At 48.5% G+C, this 17,105-nt stretch overlaps 1 protein-coding gene across 3 annotated transcripts in view; it reads left to right on the top strand.

Annotated features, from left to right (window-relative positions):
* The window catches only part of LINGO1 (leucine rich repeat and Ig domain containing 1), a 285,485-nt gene that overhangs the window by 123,263 nt on the left and 145,117 nt on the right, over nt 1-17,105 (top strand). For all 3 annotated transcript variants that reach the window (XM_006029389.3, XM_006029387.3, XM_006029388.3), the window contains exon 3: nt 4,909-4,994. The gene's annotated coding sequence lies outside the window, so the exon portion shown is untranslated. The remainder of the gene's footprint in view (nt 1-4,908; nt 4,995-17,105) is intronic.

The raw sequence follows: 17,105 nt of genomic DNA, 5'->3' as shown, positions 1-17,105 counted from the left end.
GTGAGAGAGATAGAACCTGTGATGTCCTTTGCTTCATCCAGATACAAGACATAGTTTCAGTGTCATTTTGGATGTTGGTGAGAATGGGGATACAATCCCCACAAGACAGAAGAGCAAATGGAGTTGTATGTCTCTCCTGAGGGGTAGAAACTCCAGTAGTTCTTGCTGGTTTTGTTATGCAAAGGCACTATAATGTGTGTTCTGCAGGATTTCACATTTATGACCTGCCATCCTGGAGACTGCGGAGAGCTTTTCGGCTTTAGTTTTGGTTGCTAATCTTGTGTTATTGCATTGTGGCATTTATTGAAATCCTGGGAGCGCTTAGAACGGAGAAAAGCGACAGAGTGGGTTTTGCAAGTGTTATTGCAAGATGCTTCCTGTTTGGATTGCTCTAAGGAGACAACTCCCACTCCTTGTTCTCACGCTTGTCTTAGCGATTATAGGAGTACAGGCCAGCCCCATGTTCTGGAGGTCACCTCCTCCAATTAAACGCACACGGCTATCAATTCATTCTGGTAGTTCTCGCCAAAAGTCCTAAACTTAGTCTGATGGAGGGGGAGGAAAGGGTGTTTAGCTAGGAACTTTCTCTGAAGAGTACCTATGCCCAGACTGTCTTCCTGTCTTTGCCAGTCCTCGTTCTTGAATTCAGTCCTGTTAAAAGGGGCTGAATTGACAGTCCTAGAAGCTGCTACAATAAAAGTAGCGAAGCTATATCCCTGCCTCTGAGCTTAGGCTATTGTGTCTGTGCAGAAGTGTTCAGTCTTCTGACCCATTCACTCCATGGTCCCACTCTGCCAAGTGTTCAACCTGAAGGTGGCAAGTGGATTTCTAGTATCTGTGCTGTGGCCACTAAATAGTTATGGAGGCAAGCATCCCGCACTGCCAGCATCAGATGGTAATGTTTGGTGCCTGGCAGCCTGGGCTAGGCCTCAACCCACTCCCTAGTAATGAAAGTCTCTGGCTGCAGCTTCTCAGTTGTCCTTTAGAGCTGGCTGGGAAATGGAGATCCTTTCCTGTAAAAAATTTTACAATTTATGGGGGAAAAAATTGTTCCTAACCAAGGCAAAATGTCTCAAATCACAGCATTTTCATGGGAAGGGATTTCCTGGAAAAATCCATTTTAAGGGACTCCCTTCCCCAGCCCACCTTGAGGGCAGGGTCTAGAAAGCTGGAGCCTCCAGCCTTCCCAGATTTGTCCCATGAGGCACCTGGCACCCAGCCTGGGTTCTGTTCTCCAGACTCTCATAAAATCATGAGCATGCCATAAAGATTTTTTTTTAAGTAGCAGGAGGGGCCGCCTTCTGCCTTGGCAGATGATATCAGGCAATTAAAATAAGAGCTATAATGGGGGTGAAACTCAGGAGAGCAGGATGGAGATAATGCCTTTGTTTATGCAGTCATTTACTGGACCAGAACTACAGATTTCACACACGACTTGATCTTGGTTCTCACCTGGACCCAAACCAAGGACTTCCAGGGCTGAGTTCATGGAAGAATCATTAGCACATCGCTTCTTGCTTTGTCAGCTTGCTGAGTCTGTTCACTTCACACGTCTCCACAGTTTCTCCATCTGTCCATTTACACATGAGGCCCAATCCTTACATAGCCCTACAGCAGATGTTTCAGGGGCACAAGAGATAGAAACAGCCTCAAGAGAACATCCCCAGAGGAAGGCAGCTCCCCTGCTCCTGGACAATAGTGGACCTGCTGGGAATGGAGAAGGTCTGGGGGACATCTCTGCTGCACTGGAACTAATCTGTGCTTCATAGGGAACCAAAGAAGCAAGAGTACAAGTTAGGGCAACTCTGGAGCTATTCAGGTTTATATCCTGAATGGGCCCTGACAGGGCCCAAAATAGTTGGTAGAAGGCTTATAAGGCCTGAGCCCGTCCACTCCCCTGTTTTCCCTTGCCTGCTCTGCCTCTGCTGAGCACAGGCAGGGCATGAGACAGGATCAGGCCTCACCCCACGTTATTCTCCATGCAATGGCAAAGTTTCCCTCCCCACGCTTGGTTTAACAGCTGCAAATTAGGCATTAGAGAAGAAGCAAAGGCCCATTTGCGTGTCTGGGAGTTTTAATGCTCTGCTGCCAGGTTAAAAGGAGGCATCTCAGAGAAGTCCTCAGGGAAGGAGGAAAGCTGGGTATTGCAAGGCCTGGGAGCACTGCTTTGTGGAGAGAGTTGGAAGGTTTTGCAGGGGACTGTGTTGTTCAAGTGCAAGAAGGACATCTCTGCCAGATGGGCTGTGCAGTTTCTTCTCCCTCTCCACTCCCTTCCATTCCCATCTGTTCCAGTGGATTCCTTCCTGTTGGTGTTCCCTCTGAGCATATTTTCCCCTCACCTCCTTTTTGCTTCTTTCCATGCTTTCCCTCCACACCCTGTTCTTCCCTCTCTTCTTTAGCTTTCTTCCCTTCCCAATTTGGCACCTTCCTGTCTCTCTTTCGCTCACCCTTCAGTTTCTCCTCTCTTACCCCCTTTCTCTCCTTCCCTTTTCACCTCGCCCATATTTCAGAAGGATAAAACCCCCAGCCAGGAGCTGAAGCAGACCCATTCAGTGCTGCTGGGGTTGAGAGTTTATCACCTGTGACTAAAAGCTCCATGCCGCAGCCTTGATAGGCCATCTGTCTGCAGCTCTGAATTCGGATTAGCATGCTCCATGGGACTTAAGGAGAGTCGCACAAGCTGTGCTTCAATTTATATCTCTCCACCAATGTGTTTTTAAGGTTCCAGATAATGTTGGTTCAGTAGGTGATGCACAGGGATTTCATCATGCTGGGAGAATGTGTTCACTGAGACACGCTTGTGCTCCCCACCCCTTTCATTTATTGTAGATGCTTATATGTAAATATGGGTCTTGAGGAGTGAGGCATATTTGTGCAGTCTCTTTTGCTAACTTGAAGAGGAGGGGGAGGAACACAAAAGTAGCCATTGCCACAGCAACAGCTGATCACACCACTGCAGTCCTACCACAAGAGCTGGCACTACCTCAGGCTTCACATGGCTGCCCTGGGTATGGACCTACTCTCTTATGCCTCTGGATGCGGGGAAATGTGTATACTAAAGCATGTTAGCAGTGGGGCAATGGGTCGGGGCTTTCATGGAAGAATAAGGATTGATGTTGTGGGCAGACTTCCTGCAAGTGTCACAAAAGTATCCAGTGTGACCCCTATTGCTTTACCCCCCTCCACCCATCAGCCACAGATTTGGCTTGATGAACTGATCAGACCTATTCAGTTCAGTACTTTAATGAAGCTCACACATAGAAATAGGGTCTGACCATGTGGCCTGGAAGAGTCCTATAGCAAAGGTTGCAGCACCACAAAGTTTGGAAAGTGCTTATAACAGTGCTGCATGAACACCAGGAGGTTTGTTGTTTCAGTTGTTCGTCAGGATAACCCTGAGCATAGTCAGACCTCTCAGGCAAACTTTCCTGTGTCGTGTCAGAGAACGCCCAGATGGACTGCAACTTCAGGTTTTGACACAAGTTGTGGCGTATCTGATCAGGAAGTGCAGGGGCAAGTGAATACAAGAAGTAATCTTGGGGAGCTGCGTCCAAATTTAAGCATAAGGTGTATAAAAATGCCTTGTTGGGGATTCAGATTTGTTCATACTTTTATGTTGTATCATACTGGCTCCAAATCAGTTGTATTTAGTGCTCAGAGCATCCCAGAATTTAAGTCAACTCTCTCCCTCAACCATAGATTCCTGCTCAGATGAATACTCTGCTCAGATTCAGAGCTTTCAGGCACTGCGAGTTGTGCCATCTGCCGCTGCAGGTGGGCTGGGTGAGTGGGACGATCCCCCTCCATGCCCCCTGCCATCAAGTGAGTGGAGCCCCGGCCGGGCTTGGCCATGGAAGGGTCAGGGCCCAGGCACAGGCGGCTTGTCCAGGCATGCGGGGGGGCTCCTGCCACTATACGCACCCCAGCGGAGGCCTAGGAGGCACGTACCTCCACCTGATCTGTGCATGGGGCAAGGCAGCTGCCACTGCACGCTAGGCTTTGTGCCTCAAGCCTCACTGTAGCTTGGGGCTCAGGGCAAAGCCTGGGGCGTAAAGTCCAGTGCGCAGCAGCAGCCGTCTCGTCCCACACACAGATCAGGGGGCCACGTGCCCCCTGGGCCTCCGCCAGGGTCTGTGCAGCAGTGGGAGCCCCCCCTGCATGCCTCGATGAGCCGCCCAGGCTCTGACCCTCCCCAGGCCAGCCCCACTCACCCCTGCCCCACTCCCTCCTTCACTGCGGGAGCCTCAGTCTGCCTCCCCCCAGACTGACCTGCTGGGGGGGCGGGGCGGGGTGGGGTGCATAGTAGATCCTGGATTGCCCTTTACTTCAAAAAATGATCGTCACCTTAAAAGGTTGGAGACCACTGTCCTAAAGGAAGGATGATACCTATTGTTTAAATACAGTGAACAAGACAATTCTCTTAATGGAAAACTACCTACCATATTGGGACACCCAAAAGTATTCCCAAACCTACCCTAGGTATAACTCCATTAAAATCAGTGTAGCAACACAAGGAGTGACTTTGCTTAGATGGGCCCAATTCTGTTCCTCCTTCATTAGAAAACTACTTTTATTATGTAATTGATTTTGGTGGGTTCTTCTAGCAGTCACATGGGACAGACATAATTGTGATATATTTGCCTATTTTCTACCCCATAAACTCTCCCAGTCCGTAGTATTTCTGTACTTTTTTTCTCTCATGCTCCCATTTATGGCTTTCAAATGTCAGTCTGGATGAAGGTTATGCACCATTGGACTCATGTTTTGGGAGGAAAAGTTGTTCAAAAGCTTTTCAGTTATCCTGTTGGTTGTCCTTCCAATCTAACTTTGCTGTTAGTGTAGAAACAGTGTTTCTTGCTGGTTTTAAATACTAGACAAGCTATAATTCATGTGTTATTTCTTTCTCAGTGCACAATTGGAAAGAAAAGGAAAGATCGATACCCACTGAGCCTCTGGCAGCCAATCAGCCTGCATCCTGACATCATCTGACTTGGGTAGGTGAAGTTTTACCCCCGGTACAGGTGTTGGATAGCACTGTGTTGGAGAAAGTATAAAGTTCAATGATCTGTCATGATACTCAATCATGGACTTGGCTGTGGTGCTATAAGCTTGGCAGAAATTTCTTTAACCAATTATCTAGTATTACCATGCAGGTCCATGAGTCTTGGGGATATACACACCTTTTTAGATAGAAAGAGGAAGACTCCACCCCTTTCACAGGGTGGAGGGATGGCGGTAGGGAAGGTATTCCTCAAAAATGTCATCATCAGTAAGAGCTCTAGGGAGGATTCCGATCAATCTCCACAATATGTGTAATATTGGGACAACTCTTTGGGAAATACTGGTACTGTTAAGAAAGAGTCTTATTTAGGGTGACCTATCATCTTTAGGATATTACTCCATCATGAAACAAGGTCATTGCTCTAGAAGGTTTATGTTATGTTGATTGTAGGCAGAAATGGCTGCCCACTGATTGCACTGAGAGTTAGATTCCCCCCTCTGTCCAATGCTGGGGATGTTGGGCAGACAAGAGCTTTTCATTTGCTGTCAGAGGGCAAGTGACAGTGCCCTCAAACTGCTGTGCTTTGTGAGATGTCTCTATTACAGTCACACAACATCGTGCTCTGCTCCACAACTCAGCCTGCTTCCTTGCTCTCTCTCCAGGACAGTCGAAAAAGACAGGAGCAGGTTTCAGCTTGTACTGTACATGTAAAATCCTAGACTAAAATCTGTGAACTGTCAGTTTGATACAGGCAACGCGTGAGACGGCAAACATCAGAGCTGACTGGGCTTAGGCAATTTCCCAGCATGTCAGTCCTCTGGAGAGAACAAAGGGATCTTTCAGTGCAGAACAGAATTTAGTTTCCTAATGAAAAAAATCAGGATGATTCAGGCATCTTTTTTACACTGAGCTGAGGAAAAATTATTCAGATTGGATCTTCACTAACCTGGTGTGAGCTAGCAGGGGGTACTCTGATCTCTGGCTCCTTTAGAAGGAGGAACTTTATCTGCATCATGGTGTTAGCCAGCAGGAAACCTCCTGCTCTGGGTCTCATTTAGAAGGGGAACTTTGTCGCTAACCTGGGGCTAGCTGGTAGGCAACGTCCTTACTCGGAGTCTATTTTAGAAATGAGGGAACATGAACAATGAGCCAGAACCATCTCTCAGATTTGTCAAACACTTTTTTTGTGTGCACGTACATGTGTGCGTGTGTGTGTATGACCCCTTTGTATTATATTCTTTGTGCAAAGCAAAGAGAAGGCAGCATACACTTGATCTCTGCATACATGCAAAAAAGAGGGGGCTGTCATCCTCACATTCCCCTGTGTCCTCAGGCCAGCATTGGCCAGAGAGGTTTGCAAAGGCACACAGCAAGATCCTTGGTTTATAAAGTTTCCAGGGTTGTCATCTAATTGTTGGTAACAATTCAAGGTCCCAACTGAGATTAGAGCCCCAGTTTTTGTGCATGGAAAGGTAGACCTTGCCAGAAAGATTACCCAGATGTGACAGATAACAGTACTATTATATCCATTTTACAGAGTGAAGAGCCCAGGGAAGTTAAGTATTGTACCCCAATCCCATTAAAACGGAGTAGGAGTTATGTACTCAATTCCCTATCGCTCTGTTAATGCCACCATATCAATGAAAGAACTTGCCCCAAATCTGGTACAGAGCCCAAATTTCCTAATCTTCAACTAGTGCCTTCCTTCCTCCAGCCCTTGAGCTCTGATGTTTCCATAAATGGCATAGGCTGACACCTAGCCTGGCTTGACCTAACACAGAGTACCTTCTCTGAGGAAGAAGTAGGAACCTGGCAGGCAAATTCTAGATTGTGTGTGTTTGTGTGTTTCCTTCAAAGCATGGTGGGGGTCCTTCAGACTTCAGAAAGCAAAGGTCTCTGTGGAACATGGGCGTCCCTCTCCTGGCTGCAGAGCAGGGATGGACCCATCCAGTCTCACTCAGCCACTAGTTCCTGATCCTTCATGTGATCGTTTCCACCTCTCACCTGCCCCATCACTATGAGCGTCACAATGTGTTCAGCATCAACCTCTAAGGATGATAGGGACAAAGAATGTTGATCCATTGTCATCCTAGTGTGTCATGATTATGATATCAGCAACAGGCAGCAGATTATTGAGGTTATTTGTCAGCAGAATCATGCATTTCCCACCCCGAGTCAAAAAGAGGCCCACCACCACCTCAGTGCCATGGCCAGCAACTAAGGGGAGCTTATTAGTGAGGAGAATCAGAGAACAACAGGGATGTGCACCTAGTCATACCCTTGGGGAGGGAAAAATGCTGAAGGCTGGGCTTGTTAGACTTCAGGTGACCCAGGGCTGGGAATATCACCAGAGCCCCACCCCTGCACTGGAGGACCTCTGTGACACTGGAAAAAGGTCCCACACAGTGGCTGGCGACACACTGAGAATAGGTAGGATCACTAAAGGCTATTTAGGCTCACAGATGTTTGCCAAATGTACTGCTGTTTTTTTCCAAATGGCTCCCAAATTCCAAAATGGCAGCAAGGGGTATCCTGTGGGTCAAGGAGGCAGTGTGAAGTGGTGGAACAGAGCGGGGTTTGAAGTTGAGTCCCTTTTCTCATTCCTCTTCCTAGGCCAATGGCAGGCAAAGAGGATGCTGGAGGTGGGGCCAGATAATTTGGCTGGTGCAGCTGTTAGTGCTGAAACAGGGCTGAGCCTGAGTCTCCAGTGGGTTTTTTAGGGTACATGATTTTTTAAGCATACATGTTTTCTGGCATCTGACAGAACACACTTTTGGACTGTTGTGGGGTTTAGGCATTTCTAGTCTTCTCAGGCTTGTTTGCACAGACATGCTAGTAATCATGCTTTGAAAGCCATGGTATTGCTCCACCCCTAATCACCTGCAATGTTGTCCTGAGCCTTGCAGTACTTAGGGATTTTCATAGAGCTCCAGCTCCAAGAGTCATGTGGTGATAGAAGAATTGCAGTTTTTCATGTTAAAAAAAAACAAACCCAAAACCTTGGAGCCCCATGGTTGGGGGGAACAGCTTGTACACGTGAACTGCACGTGCCCAAAAGGCAAGGAAAGCAGAAGGTAAAGATAACGAATGCCAAATGTTTTTTCCTTAAGCCTCATGGTTTCGAAGCCAGCCACGCTGAGGATTCCAGGGAGGGGGGAATCTGACTCATGGGTTTCAAATGCTTGCGGCTGGCAATACTGCATGTCCCCGTCCACTCAAGCTCTGCTCAGGAACAAGTTGGTCTCTTCTGTGTTCTTTAAATGGCTCCATCAGCAAGAGATTTTCACAGAACAAATGTGGCTACAGTCCTAGTCTGTTTGCTTCTGAAATTCATCCCCAAAGACCGCAGATGCACAGAGGCGGCAGCCGTTCACCCTCCTTTTCCCCCCACGCACATGCAGGCACGCATGCAGATACAGAGGAACACACAAATATATTCAGGCTGGAAACAAGCGTCACATTTGTGCTGCCGTAAAACATTTTATGGCAGTATAGAGGCAAAGTAAACAGGGATCCACGCCCCTTGTCACACCACAAATGCCCAAAACTGTGGCTTCGACAATTACTGGCATACATTTGTGCCACTTTTTTGTGGCAGATGTCTGCCTGTTTTATGTTGGAAAGGTGCAGGCAGCCTGGAGCTGTTTGTGTTCTCTAGTCACCTTGGGCAGGCACTCCCAAAACTACAGGGGATCGGTCTTGTGCACCCAGCAATTCCCATTTCAGCGGCATGCAGGATCGGGCCCCTGAAGAACCTGCCTGGGTTCCTCCATTTGCAGAGGCACTCTGGGGATCCCCTGGCAGTGGTTTCCCCAGGTGCCCATCTGCAAGCAGGGAACCCTGGGTTCCCGTGTTTGCAGCTGTCTCACAAGATCAGCCCCTGAAGCCTCTGGAGTGGCAAGGTCCTGACCCCATGTAACAAGGGGCAATGTCTGTGCTGCCCAATCCGGGCAACAGACATCCCGGCACAGCTGATCTGCTTCATTTGGCAACATCTGTTTGTAACCCTACACACACACACACACACTCTCTCTCTCTTTCTCCCTCCCTCCCCCCCCCTCCCTCATGCAGGCTCATATGTATAGACAAACACAAAGGTCTATCCTCTTTGCCCAAAGGTTTATATGTTTCATCCCATGCTACCACTAGCCTTTTACCACTATGGCTCAGCTGAGCAGGGGATGCAAGCCCTCTGCACCCCCCTTGCAGTCAGAGCTGCCTGCAGTCATAGGCCCATTTCTTTGACCTGTATGATTGTATCACGTCTGTGTTTTCCTTCTGCTGCTCTCCTGCTGTTAGAAGGTTAGAGGTGTCTGGAGACAGGTCAGGCTTCCAGAGCCAGATCCTCAGCAGGTGTCATTAACGTATCTGTGTTGTGCCACCTCCATTTATATTCATCTGAGGATCTCTCAGACTTCAGAGAAGACCAAAGGTCTCAAACAGTTCCATGTGCATGAGCCTATGAAGCTTCTCATATTGCCCCAGTAGGGATGGGTATTATCCCCATTATATAGATGGGGGAAACAGGCACAGAGTGAGTAGTGATACCATTCATCCAGCAATTCAGAGGCAGAGGGAGGACTGGTCTCCTTGCCCCAATTTCTGTGCTGTGTCCCCCCTGTTCTTCCCTCAGTGCTGAGTCTCTCCACTTCTTTGCAGTAGCAGGAGGAAGCTGTCTTTGGCGCTTCTCCCACCCCCTTCAATGTCCCCTCATGGCCCTGCAGGAGATTCCTGAAAAGCCGTAGTTTCCAGCTGGTGGGACAGAGGGCAGAGCATCTTGCAAGTTCCATCGCAGACAGTGTGGGCAGATGGGCAGAACGGAGGGTGGACTGCCATCAGAGAACAGGCTTCAGTGCCATGCTGCCGGTTTCCAGCTGATACCAGGAAATAATGTTCTGATGTCCCGTCCCCTCAGAATCTGTTTTCCCCACGGAGGTACAGCTGCCATGTATCACAGGTCATCAGCTCCCACTCCATTTCTGTGCTGCCAGCTCCAGCTATCCCTATACTCCCTCAGCTTCTCAGGGCTTCGTTCTGCTGTTCCAGGACTTGAGGGGTCCCTAAAGGAGCATACAGGTGTGAGGGCCTTGAGAGAACCAGGCCAAGAAGAGGAGGTGAGAGGATGGAGGCTTAGGGAAAGTGTGGCAGGAGGGTAGCGAAAAGGGATAAAGAAGAGGAATAGAAGAGAGGGAAAAGGGCTGAGTTAGAGAGCTTGGCATGGTATGAAGCCAGGATCAAAGGGGAGGGAGGGGGAGCTCCAGCTCATTTACAGAAACACATCTATCCAGGGATCGCATGCCATTGTGCAGGTCAGCACTTTATTTGAGAGTGAACAATATAAGTTGTCAGGCGGAGAAAACATTACATCCCCCAATAACTTCATTTTGCTGAACAATCTGCTCACTCAGAGAGAGAAAAATCAATGAGAGAGAACCCAATCTCCCTGCCTCCCGTGAGAGGCAAGTCTGTGCCCAGCTTTTCCCTATTGGGTACCAGCTGCCAGAGTCAGGGCATTGCCCCTACCTCACTGGCCCTGGGGATGGAGGATGCAGGGCATTCCTCAGGAGAAGCTACAGATGGAAAGAGGGGGACATCAGGGAATGGGAATCTTCCTTCTGCCAGGCTTAGTTTATAAATGTGGTGAAAGCTGGCAGCAGGAACCAGAAAGGAGAGAGCAAGGTTGAAAAAGATAACGTGACAGAGGAGAAAGGAGGGGAGAGCTGCATGCATTAATAGGAGCACAGAGGGCTCTAAGGTAACATTCATGGAGCGAAGGGGGAGGAAGCTAGAAAGGGAAGAAAGCAAAGGGTGAAGAGGGGGAAGGTAGAGATGAAGAGGGAAGGCAGTGAAAGAGAAGAAAAAGGGGCTCAGCTGAGCCGTAGGGAAAATGAGGGAGAACCAGAAACATACAGCAGGCAGTTTCCACCTGCGTTAGCCTTAGCTTCTCCTCCTCTGCTTATCTCATTGGTAACAACAAGGTCAGGCCCCAGCATCCAAATTGAAGGAGTGAGGGACAGTCACATCCCCAAAGAACTGCCACTCCAGCCCAGCAAGGGATGCAAGTGGGAATGACTTGGAGCATGTCCATGCAGCAAAGTCCATCCTGACACAGCTCTGTTTCACCTACAAAAGGCCTTAACTCGAGGGAGAGAGGTCATGCTTGCAGCCTGAGTGGGCTGGCCTGTCAGCACATAAAGGCTAAAACTCCAGGTCATAGTCCATCAGCTCCTAATGGGACTGTTCCTCATAGCTCACAGTCTATTTCACTGGCTGTGCTTCCACCAGCCAGTTAAGCAAACCCGAGCATCAACAAGTATACGGAAAGTCTTACCCAGCGTCAGGAGAGCCCAGGTCTCTTGCCCCCTAGTCTAATGTCTTGTGTGTTTGGCTACAGTATCTCCCCCTGCTATCTTTTGTTCTATATCTTCACCCAGGGAGACACATCTCTCCCCTCCAGCCAGCGTCCAGGAAGAAATCTCATTTGAATTTCTTCCCCATTATTTAATTCTGCCCCCCTTTGCCTACCAGGTCAAGCCAGCCCCAGATTTCTCTCCATGTGCCTTGCCCTGAGGGCTGCCACAGTCATTAACATGAGAAGATTTCTTTTTTTCATTTTTGGTATCACATTAGCAAAAATAAATATTAATAGCGTAAGATGCTAATAGGGAGGAGAGTGTGCCAGGCCACACAGCCCGACCCTCACATTCTGCATGCGACCGCTGTCCCTCAGTATGAAGGTGAATGCTAACAGCACACCCTGCGCTGCTTTGGTGGCTGGGAGCTAACAGGATTATGAGCACTGCTCAAAGGCTGCCTTGGAATGGGGAAGGGATCTGGGGAGGAAAACAGACTGCTCCTGTGTGAAGTTTCAAGCTAGATGCCCTGGCCAACCCTTCTCAGTAAGGGAGGGTGAAAACAGCTGGGAATTGTGCCATGCACTGAAACACCCAGCTGTGCTGATGCTGACCACTACTACTGCAGCATGAAGTAGTGCTGAGCAGCTCAGTCTCTGGCTACAGCTCTTAGAGCTACTTAGCCTAGTGGGCATCATCCCCCTGGTTTCTCTGCCCAGAAATATGCTCTATGACCAAGTTGTTCAGGCCAATTTTTTTTTAACTTGGGGTAATTGTATGACTAAAGTTGCCAGTTCACATCTTGAGCTAACTTGTGTCTTGGTGCCTTTGCCTGAGCACTTAAGTTTGAAAGCATGGGGCCACATGCTCAAAGTTAGGCTGACTGACACCATCTGAAGACCTACCTCATTGGCCTGAACCTGTCTGTGCCTTAGTTTCTCTATCTTTGCTGTGGATAGGGTACTACTGCCAGTCAGCTGGGGATGTTGTGGAAAACAGCCTGAGGCTTTCAGATAGAATGCATACAGGCAACCCAAACAAGTATTTGGATTAACCATCATTCTGATGTCAGCCCATTCCCACCCCTGCCCTCCCCCAGGCATGCTCTGCCAGGTGGAGTGTTTGGGGTCAGGACTCCAGGGGCACAAGTCCAACATAAGGTTATGTTGTGGCTGATGAGATGGGGAGCTGCACTGGTCCATTCCAGTAAGATTAAGTTGGTGCTTTTTGGGACAGTGGCTCTCTGCTCATTATATATAAGAGCCTGGACCACGGTGGGTCCTGGTGTCTTGAGTGGAACAGCATCAACAAGACAGACTGAGAACAACCAACTTGCTCCAAAATCCCACAGCATGGTGGGTTGGCACGTTCCAGATAGAGAGGAGATATGAGCTCAGATCCTGTCTGGCAGAGGGGGTATCCAGTCTGCATCTCCAAGTTGCTGGGTCAATGTCCTAATCGCTGTGTAAAAGAGGAAGCATCACCACCATGATTCCTCTGACCCTGGACTCTGCTTTTCAGCTAGAACTCTTCTGCAAGACCACTATGATTCCATGAGTAGGTTCAGGGCAGCCAAAACCACAATTTTTGGCAAATAGTTTATTCACTGAAAAAAAACATCATTCAGTAACACTGAGAGTTCCTTAAAAGCTTGGCTTCCCCTTCTCTTCTCCCAGGCCAAGCAACAAAAGATCCAGCAGGCTTTCCCACTCCTTGTAATGCCATGCTGGCAACCCAAATAAGGGGGCACCTGCATTGTTCTTTCTTTGCTGGTGGTAATTTTCAGGCAGCCGTAACCTTGGGGGATTTGGGGTAGAGTGGGTTAAAAGCCGCTGGAGGTTTCCCAGTAATCAAATGACAACATCTCCAACTGGGAGATGATATCTTATACACATGCAGTTAAGAATGTCACATTAATGTTAAATAGGGGGGGAAACAACCCAGAGTGGAAAAGAAAAAGAGTTAGAGAGAGAGGGACAGGGCTGTGCTGCAGTTTATTTCTTTTGGTTTATGCTCTGATACTTTCTGGTTAATTACACCCTGACATGCACAAAGGGGAAAAAAGGATTTTAAAAAAGCTTTAAAAAAATTACCTTCCATGAAATATTCAGGACATGCCGCTCCTTTTTAAAAACTGGCATAATTACTCCTGCAAGGCTTTTTCCAATTCTCTGGATTTCATTGCATTTGGAGAGGCTGCAGAAACATTTGTCCTTGTTAATGCAGAGAGGGGCCAGGGTGTTTTGTACTGATTAGGGGAGAAGTTACCACCGTATTAAAATATGATCTAAGTATAATCTAACGATGGGTTGGGGGTGGTGGTGTTTGTTTGCTCTAATGCATTCCTCAGTATTTAGGATGGACTGTAGTGGGGATGGCGGCAGACTAAGCTGTCCATTAGAGTGCATTGAACAGGCATTTTCCCCATGTGCTTTTGATATCAGTGTGCTTGCTACAAACATCCTTCAGGAGCAAATGAGAGAGCAGCCAAAGGAGGTATCCCTCCCTAGTTGGCTTGCTCCCTGTGAACACTAGCATCTGCACAAGCCATGCACTAGTGACAGTGGTTCCACCCCAGAGGCCATCAGGATCTACTCCAGCAATGCACTGAGGAAAGATACCATATTCAGATCCTGTCAACCTCCCTCTCCAGCTTCCAGTGATTCAGCCAGTTTCCCTTCCCTTCCCCATATCCCACTGTTGGTAACAGGCCGTATTTCCCAAGCAGCCTTTTTCCTAAGTGCATATTCCAAATCCTGATCCTTCCTCTCAGTCCTGCACCTTCTCTGTTACATTGTGCAGTGGGTGTGGTGGGTTGCCCAGAGGAGAGGCTTGCAGTGTACAGATTTGAGTGCTTTCCATGACATTTGCACTACTGAGAACTCAGGGAGTGTTTTTTCTCAGGAGTGTAAGAAAGCAGTTGACAGTGTAATCGTGTGTATCTGGCCCCCTTTGAAAACCGTTTGGTCACCAGTGTGGTAATGTGCATCCCTATACTACCTCAACCTCTCATAAGGAACAGCAGGCCATTTGAGGGATAAACTGGGTACAAAGGGTGATTCCCAGATGACCTTCCCAGGCAACATTGCAATGTTTACGCAGCGCTTTTCATCCATGGCATTCAAGCAGCTCATCCAGTATAAGAAGGTTTTATTATACTTGCTTAGTGCTTATGGATGGGGTAGCTGAGGCAAAGGAAGCCCTGTCCACATGAGAAGATCTGTGGTGGCATGATTTTAGCTAGTTAACTAGTTTCTGCTCTTGTGGCTGATTTTTGGAATATTCCAATGGAATAACTGTCGTAGTGATCTCTTTGCACAGACACTGGTAATAAAGCACCTCAAACCCCTCTTCTAACACAGAGCCCTAAGTGTGGAAAATGATCGTGATAAAGTAGCCTAGATGTGCCCTTTGAAACACAATGGTAGAAAAAGCACCAAGGAGTGCCTGGCTATCGTCCACTCTCCAGGTAAAAGGATGGCGCCTCGAGCTACCAGTGCAGTAAAGAGTCATTCTGGGTTCTCCTGCCTCAAGCATCCTCCCTGGCAACAAGAGAAGTGAGCAAGAGGTGGTGTGTTAAGATGCCACTGAGGTCTGCACCTTTGCTCACCCCAAGGAACAGGATTTGTTGTCGGAGCCAGTCTCCTGACGCTGCAGGACACAAGGCAAAAATAGAACCCAGCTCACTTTTTCTTTAGTTGTACTGGCCGTACCATAGGACTAATGTGAGTGCACAAGGCATTCCTGGTATCACTGAAGTCAGTAGCTATGCCTCAGAATGAAGTGAAGGAACAAAGAGATTTTCTACTGGGAGGTGCTGCTTTCTCAGTCACTTTAGGGACAGTAGCCATGTTCTGAGGGCCCTGCCCAAGGTCACACAGTGAGTCTGTGTCAGAGCCTGGAACAGACCCCAGGTTGCTTGGCTTCCAGTCTTAGGGTCTGAACCACTGGGCAACGTTGCCTGTCTAAGGCAAAAGCACAAGAATTCAGTTGTGGAGCCTTTTCAGTTCTGTGCTACATTTAACAATTAATCACTTCCACCCACGTCACGCCTCTCCCCCTCACTCCTCTAATGCCTCCCACCCCTCATGCTGGAGTGGGGAGAAAGGAGGCAGCTTCTGTTTTATGAATTAATCAAAGACAATGCTGTTTGGTAGAGCAGTTGATTTAAAGAGCCCTTTGCAAGCATGTGTGTAATATGATTTCTTATCACACGCCGGCTCCGTGCGTGCCTGCCAGTAGGCACGATTCCAGCTCACAGCCACATCCTAGTGAGACAGGCGGAGTGTTCTTTTCATCTACAAATAAAACAAACAGGAACAAAGAAGACAATAATATTGACTTTCATCATTGATATTCCCATTTATCTCGGTAATAATTAGTAATTCTATCGCTGAGAAGGCATAGCTCATAATCTCATTGTTTCATGGGAGCTTATTAATGTCATCTCAGACAACAGTGACACACTGAGCTTTGTGTGAGGATGGGGGGAGCTGAGGGGGACGGGGGAGAGGAGAAACGAGAAGGGGGGATGGAAGGATGAGGAAAAGATGGACGGAAAGGAGGCAGATGTGACGGAATGAGAATCTGAGCACTGTACCGAAACTGAAGAGCTAAGAAGAGGTTGTGGAGAGAGAAACACACACATCAGAGAAACAACAGAAGGAAGGGGAGAGAAACAGCCTCAGGAGAGGAGATGTAAGAGCCAGCAGGACTCAGGAATGGGGGGTGGGGAGCTGCTTACGACAAGTCAGCAAGAGAGCAGAGCTGTGCTGGCTTGGTATGAGGTGCTCGCAGGGGCACTGGGAAAGGCTGGCAGAGTCTGTAGAGACTTCCCTCACTCTCTCTTCCTCCTAACAACTAAATCTGGGCTGACAGCTGCTTGTTAAGAGGAGCTGAAGACAGAGAGGGTCACAGGGAACAGAACCATGCTCCGTATCTTCGGATCTGCCTTCCTGTCGGTGTCGCCTGGCCAAGCCCTGCCAGCTGCCATGGCTCTGAAGCTGCAGGAGCATGCTGGGGAGGGAGAGAAAGGAGTCAGACATCACTCCCTTCTTTGGCTGCTCTCTCATCTGCTCCTGAAGGGTGTTTGTAGTAAGCACAGTGATATCAAAGGCACATAGGGAAAAGGCCTGTTCAATCCTATTAGCACTGGCTAAGGGTGTCACTCAGCGTTAGCATCAACTGGCCTGTAGCACTCGACACAGCCCATGAGGAGGGGAAGTAGGAGCCTTTGATGTGAGAGCTCCACTGTCACCACCCTCCACTCCAAAATATACGTGCCCCCAACTCTGTGCCCACAGAGGGAGGAAGGCTTAAGGGAAGGGAATGTAGGGCTATGGGACATTGCATACAGTAGGGAAGGGGGATATATGTGTCAAACAGATGACCCTGTGGTTTCTGTGAACTAGCAGCAGGCATGAATCTGTTCCAGTAGGAGTGGATTGGTACGGAGGGGGCCTGCAGGAGACATCAAAGGCTCTTAGGGGAGCCTGGCTACTCAGATACTTAAGAGTACAGATTTCGTTGTGCACAAGTCAGCCCAGGTGGTGTGAGGAGCTTGACTCGTGCTCACAGCAGGGGCCAGATTTGCAAAAGAGTTTAGCCCTCTGCAGCTGCCTGCATCCTCAGTGGAAAGCAGAGGCAAGTATTCAACTGGGGCAGGGGCAAGAAGGATGCCCCATCATTCTCAGTGGGAATTGGGGGTGGGAAGGAGTCTCCATGGTACTCGGAGCAAAGGTGGGAAAGAG

This window comes from Alligator sinensis, unplaced genomic scaffold (assembly GCF_000455745.1).
Source record: "Alligator sinensis unplaced genomic scaffold, ASM45574v1 scaffold319_1, whole genome shotgun sequence".
NCBI classification, from domain to species: Eukaryota; Metazoa; Chordata; order Crocodylia; family Alligatoridae; genus Alligator; species Alligator sinensis.
Note: the sequence above shows the minus strand (reverse complement) of the source record. Positions and strands in the feature narration are given on the sequence as shown.